The following is a 7,430-nucleotide window of genomic DNA, read 5'->3' on the forward strand; positions in this document are numbered from 1 at the left end:
GAAGATTATGTTAAACTTAAGCATTTTCAGTTTTGTATCTGAATAGATAAAGTTGCAACAGAGTTATCATATTAATGATAATTTAATTCAGCATCGATAGGGACATTGTGGTCAATCTTTTGAAAAACAAAAAACAACTTTTTTAATGAAAAGATGGAATTTGCCCCTGTATTTTACATGTCACTTCAGTAACATTGCTTTAACATTAACAAAAAAAGGTTCCTTAACCCTCTAATTGTAGAGAACAACATTTTATTTTGTACGATTCTAAGTCACTGGGAACTGTTGAAAGAATACTGAAAAAAATAAATAACATTAATAGTTTCCTTTAAAGTTGAAGAAAAGTCTTGTGATTAGAAAAAAAAAAAGAAGAGAACAATAGCGAAATATTTTTTAGATTGGCCTTCGCAAGTTAACTTGGCCTCCAGAGAAAACATTTGTACTGGTCTTTTAATTTGAATAACTGTCTATAGTCAAATAATTATTCACACCTGAGTTGATAGGGATGATTTATGAAAATGATATATTTACACAGACAGAAACAAATAGGGCAGATTCGGGCCCTGCTTGAGCACATATTCAAAAAACAAAAACAAAAACAAACAAACAAACAAACCCCCCCCCCCCCCCCAAATAAAAAATTAAACAAACCAAAAAAAAAAAATAAAATAAAATAAAATAAAAAATAAAAAAATAAAATGTGAGCTTATATATATAATATATATAAAATATATATAATATATATATATATATATATATATATATATATATATATATATAGCGTTATATCCACTAAACGTGCTCAAATCGCTTTACAATGGGTTCCTGACCAACAGCAACACGTATCATGTAGGTATTTGCATATTTACAGATCTAACAATTACCGAACGGAATTGTGAGCCTGGTTTGACATTGTTGTAATAGACAATATTTTCCGTCGGTTTGAGAGTATTTCCATGACAACAATGAGCCTATAACAAATTGGGTTATCAGACCTGCAAATAAGTAAACGGTGACATGAATCATTGTCTTGTCCAACTCGGCCATCATCGACAAGGCAAGGGGAATCTTTGGCACTGTCTATGTATGGGTCACTATGAATGCTATGCGTTTTGGTAAAATACTCACAATATCCACCAGCGAGATAAAATGCACTAACACACACAACTATGTGTAACATTGCCCGATTGATATGAATAAGTGAGAATTACTCACCAAAATGGCTGTCTAAAACGTGGTTTGCCACTCGCTTTTGGACCGGAAGGTCCTGGGTTCGAGACTCGCTCGGTGCATAGTTGAGCCCTTGGAAAAGGCACTTTACTCACATTCTCTCACCATACTCGTGTGTAAAATGAGTACCTGGCGTTAACAGCATTGTCTCTGTCCGGAAAAGATTGTAATATTCCCTAACAGGCGTCATGTCTCGTCCTACATGTTAAGTGTTGCTGTTGGCCAAGGACCCATTGCAAAGCGCTGTGAGTACGTTAAGTGGATATTGCACTATATAAATGCTCAATTTAAAAATTAGATATTTACGAGAGAGAGAGAGAGAGTAAGAGAGAGAGAGAGAGAGAGAGAGAGAGAGAGAGGGAGAGAGAGAGAGAGAGAGAGAGAGAGAGAGAATTGAGTAGAAAAGGTTATATTGATAACAAATTGTCGGCGATTACTCAAAAAATTAGCGCCTTAACTGTTGCATTAGATCAAACACGTCTATTTTAGTGCCTTCCCGCTAAACCACCCAACCCATTGATTTGTATTGTGTAGCCTAGTATGAAAATTAAATGCCCTCCCGCCCTGTCATTACACGTACAGACCTTATCCCTCACTGGTTCTAGTGACGTCATGTGTGTACACCACATGCATTGTGTAATATGGATCTCTATCAGGTATAGACAGATACTTATAATTGATAAGGCGTTTAAAAGGAACCGATCCTTTCTTATTATCAACATTTATTGCCTTTTTTATAATACTAAGAACCGCTGAGTTGCTGAATTAGAATGTAATCTCTCTCTCTCTCTCTCTCTCTCTCTCTCTCTCTCTCTCTCTCTCTCTCTCTCTCTCTCTCTCTCTCTCTCTCTCTCTCTCCATTCATTTTACAACGAAATCACACTGTGTTGTTTCCGCGTCTCACGTAGTCAGGCAACAAGGGCGACAACCAAGGGCTATTCGCGATAGCAGCAGAGCGACCGGCATAACGACACACCGACACGTATAGATTGAATCAACTATCTACCCGGCAAAGCTTTCAAGCGTGCCAAAACTTGTCTTGTTCCTATTGCAATATCGATACACAAGTCAAGCCACGGGCTGTTTGGCTTCGTCACAAAATCATTTGGCATTATCTTAATTCATACGAACACCTACCGACGTATGTGTGTTATATATATATACACCATGCTTATTCTTTCATTATAAACGACAGGCATTCGCGTGTAGCTCTAATCTATTATAATAATTATAGGCGACACGTTTAGACACACGATGAAATAAAACGACTTTGATTGATAAGAAAGTAAAAATTTAAACATTAAGTACAACTTTTCATCTTGAAATTATTCGTAAATTCTTACAATGTTTCACATTTTTAAAAGAATCACTTAAAATTGTTACTTAATACAACCAGATACACAGGCCAAATTGAAATGTTAAATTCCTGTCTATAAAAAACACGCCCTGACTTGTTATGAGAATAGACTTATATATACATTGTGTGGACTACACCACAATCAAAGGTGGTCCATGCTACCATTGACAACAGCAAATATACGACCGTTACAACAACCCGTAGAGGTCTGGACTTTGTTGGAATTCATCATTCATCATTCATAAACCAGACATTCATTCATTCATTCAATTAATGGATTGTTCGTGAAGATTTTATGCATTTTTACGATTTGCTCTTAGCGTTGGAGCTATTGTGGTGAAATTGTTAACGGGAAACTGTGGTGATATTTTATAGGGTAGGTACAATCCATAAACTTGGTTATAAAAATGACGTAGCTACAGATCACAAACTTAATGAAGTCTCAGGTTTGAGAGATTTAGCCCCGAAACGAAAGTCATTTTAATGGATCCATATTATTTGAAGGACAAGATTTCCTACCAGAATTTTAAATACGTGTATTTCTAGTACAGTGACATTTTCATAAATACAAGACCAAACAAGAAGACCTGAATGACACAACAAAATCGTGTGAAAACGTCAGATAGATAGACAGGCCTACTTTGGACATGTTCATTCATTGCGTGTTCAACACTGGTGTGAACTAGATAGAAAGCGACTGATCATTACTTTTTTTTAATCATTACGGCAAGCATAAATTCATTTTGTTCTGTGTATTATGTAAGTCTAGAGATCTAATATCTAGGTTATTTTTGTTGTTGTTGAACATTCAACCCTCTGAGATTTTTTAGGACTTGTTTGAAATGCCAGGCTTAACATCATTTTTGATTAGATGGGCGCCATTTTGATCAGCAGAAATATGAGATTTTCAGACCAAAAAAAAAAACAAACAAACAAACAAAGAAAAAAAAAAAAAAAAAAAAAAAAAAAAAAAAAAAAAAAAAAACAAGAAAAAAAAACAACAAAAACCCCCCGTTAAAATACAACAACTTGAACCATGTTATAGGATCTTGGCAGGACAGTGTTTTTGACGGCAGCCAGGAGAAATATGCTGAAGTAAGTGATTTCACATAAGTGTGTAATACTGTTTGGTTGATTAATTTATCTATCAATCTACCATTCTGTCTATCTGCTTGTCTGTCTATCTGTATCTTTATCTGTCTGTCTGTTTATTTATCTATTTGTCTGTATGCATGTCTATTCATTTATCTATCTATCTATCTATCTATCTACCTACCTACCTACCTACCTACCTACCCACTTACTTACCTACCTACCTATCTATTTATCTATCTATATATCTATTTATCTATCCAACTATGAGTCGGACAATTATAAAAATAAAACTTTTCGATCATTTTACCATTCATTCATTTACCACGCAGAATGTTGCTTGACTATATCATTGACCCACTCATCGATAGTTTCAATCAATTCATTAAATATTTTATTATAACAATAACCGCTTCCCTCGCCTTCCCCCTCCACTTTCAATCCCAAATGATACCTATGGTTGTATAAAGACGAATAGTTTTCTACACATTCTTTCATCATCATCATCATCATCATCATCATCATCATCATCATCATCATCATCATCATCATCATCATCATCATCATCATCATAAATGACAATGCCCCCAATACATAAATTTAAGTAGGCCCTACTTTATGCGTGTTTTCACTTGTCAGGAAAATAAAAGTCAAAATTAATGACATCATAAAGAATAAACGAATAAAAAAATAAATAGATAATTAAATAAATTGATAAAGAAAAAGACAGACAAGTGAATAAATGAATAAATAGAAATAGTTGACTTATTGAATGGACTAGATAGTTGATAAATAAATGAATAAATGTATTGAAAAATAAATAAAATATCAAATTACGAGTGGAATACCCATATTAGATTGAAATATACTCCCCCCCCCCCTTTCCCCCTGTATCTACCCCCACCCTCTTCTCTGCCTCCTTAAAGAAAAAAAAAAAAACAAAAAAAAATTAAAAAAAAAACAAAAAAAAAAATTACAAAAAACAAAAAAAACAAAAACAAAACCAACCAACAAACAAACAAACAAACAAACAAAAACAAACAAACAAAACAACAACAAACAAACAAAACAAACGAAATGACAAGAAGGTAATAAGAAATATGATTGTGGCTCCTTCTTGCCCGTATCTGGGGCGTGAGGCTGATTATAGAGTAAAAATCACATGATATGGTTTATATACTCAGATAATGTAGACATATTCCATTTGTGTGACACGAAGCATTGATAGGGAATGAAATAGGCCAACATTTTATGGTCCATTATTTACCCCCAATCAGATTTTCGTAGCTACGTATGTACGTGTTATCTGCACACATTGGCACACATTTGAACAAAACATACGACTCGAAAAGATTTTGAACATATTGTTCTCTCTCTCTCTCTCTCTCTCTCTCTCTCTCTCTCTCTCTCTCTCTCTCTCTCTCTCTCTCTCTCTCTTCCCCTCTCTCTCTTCCTCTTTCTCTCCCCCCCCCCTCTCTTTCACACACTCTACCCCTCTTTCATTCTATTAAAAAATAAGTCCACCCCTATCCCAAATATAACAACAACAACAAAAAAACAAAAGCTACTCCGCCCCCCCCCCCCCCCCCCCCCCCATGAAGAAAATAACAAAAACAAAAAACAAACAACAAACCAATATTTAACTCCCTCCCTCCCAAAAAAAAAAAAATACAAAACAAAAAAAATACAAAAAGAAAAAACAAAAAACAAAAAACAAACAAAAGACAATTAGAAAACAAGCAACCAAACAACCCAACAAAAATCCTAAAATACCAAGAAAAATCAATTACCAGAGCACAGCGCAAACTGTAATCAATTTGTTTGTCCTTCATTAAATTTGGTCTCATTTAATCTAAGCAGTCCCAGTCAATGTGGCCACACACACATACACATACACACAAACACAAACATACACAAACATACACACACACACACACACACACACACACACACCCTCGTGTAAAACGGCCATTTATTTATTTTGTTCTCTTTATCCGATTTCTGAACGAGTTCGGGCAAAGCAGTGACGTCACGACCATGAGACAATAGCACACAGTCGCAACACTGACATTCTCTGGAGAAACAAAAACAAAAACAAAAACAAAACAGAACAAAAACAAAACGCGTGTTTCTGATTTTGTCCAGACAACTTGTCCTTCGAATATTGAGCGATGAAAATGACCGTCACCTCGGCAAACAAAAACAAAACAAAACAAAACAATCCTCTCAAACCTGGGACTTCCGAAGTTGTTAGTAAACTCACAGGTTTGAGAGTTTTTTTTTTATTTATTTTTTTTTTTTTTTGCCAAGATGAGTGCCATTTTAATGATATAATATTTGAAGGACGAGTTTTCTGGCCTAAAAATTTAAATACTTGTCGATATCTTTATTTTTATTTTTTTTTTTTTTTTTTTTTTTTTATAGATTACGGTACAACATTGAGATGTGTTGTGTTATCGCCGAGATTGTGTCTTGATCATGGACACACGGGTGTGTGAATGTAACTCGTGATTTGGGCGGGTTTGTCTTGAGGGTCGGTGGTCGCTGTGCTTGATTCGCAATTTCTTGTTCTTTTCCTTTTGTCAACGATGCATTCATTGGCGTGCGATTCAATCATGATTATACATAGTTCGAAGGTGACCTCACTGAGTTCTTTTTTTTTTTTTTTTTTTGCCATCCGCGTTTATGAGTAGTTCTCACTAAACTGTATTAACCTGACTATAAACGTTCATGGTTACACACAGTTTTGTGTGTTGGTCCGTTATACTTTCGGATGGCAATGTTGTGAGATTCTTAGCCAAGCGCATACTATCTATAAATTTGGCCATTTTCCGTTGTGATTTGTTTACGTCATTCATTCATTCACTCATTCGTTCAGTCCGTTAATTCCTTCTTAATTCATTCATTCCTCCATTCCTTCCTTCCTCCGTTCCTCCATCCACTAATTCCTTCCTTCATTAATTCATTATTTTCCTATTCATTCATTCATTCATTCATTCATTCATTTATTCCCTCAGTTTTAGTTTTCCTTTCTTTACATTCAGACTATCTATTTTTCTTTTACCCGATTCTCATTCTCTCTCTCTCTCTCTCTCTCTCTCTCTCTCTCTCTCTCTCTCTCTCTCTCTCTCTCTCTCTCTCTCTCTCTCTCTTTCTTTCTTTCACCCTATCTCTTTATCTGTTTCTCTCTCTTTCTCTCTCTCCCTCTCTCTCTCACACACTCTCTCATTATCTCTTTCTCTCTCTCTCTCTCTCTCTCTCTCTCTCTCTCTCTCTCTCTCTGATTCTCTCTTTTTTCCCCTCCATACATCCACTCCATACAGTCTCCCCCCCCCCTCTCTCACTTGCATTCGATTTTCCCCCCCCCCCCCAACTCCTTTCCCTACGACTTGGCTGCCTTCCATATCTATTTACAAGTATTATATTAATATATTAACCATTTCACTGCCAAATTCTGGAAAAAAATACACTTATTAATAAATTTGGCCAGAAAACATGATCCTGAAATATCGATCGATTTAAACGACCCTCACCTTGGCAAAAACTCTCAAACCTGGAATATCAAGGGAAACTTCGGCGAAGTCCCAGGTTTGAGAGTTTTTGCCAAGATTATATATTAGGGTCGTTAAAATAGATCGATTTTTGAAGGACGAGATTTCTGGCTAAATTTTAAAATACGTGTCTGTCCAGAGTTCGGCGGTTAACTGGTTAACATATGACACCGATCCTTGTAAGGTTTTTCTCTTTTATC

At 35.4% G+C, this 7,430-nt stretch overlaps 1 long non-coding RNA gene across 1 annotated transcript in view; it reads left to right on the plus strand.

The window, feature by feature from the left end:
• The first annotated feature begins 809 nt into the window (after nt 1-809).
• The window catches only part of LOC144959389 (uncharacterized), a 39,865-nt gene continuing 33,244 nt past the window's right edge, over nt 810-7,430 (plus strand). The window contains exon 1 of the long non-coding RNA XR_013642618.1: nt 810-3,682. This is a non-coding gene — a long non-coding RNA (uncharacterized LOC144959389). The remainder of the gene's footprint in view (nt 3,683-7,430) is intronic.

This window comes from Berghia stephanieae, chromosome 14 (assembly GCF_034508935.2).
Source record: "Berghia stephanieae isolate SIO BIC M18660-M18661 chromosome 14, UCSD_Bste_1.3, whole genome shotgun sequence".
NCBI classification, from domain to species: Eukaryota; Metazoa; Mollusca; class Gastropoda; order Nudibranchia; family Aeolidiidae; genus Berghia; species Berghia stephanieae.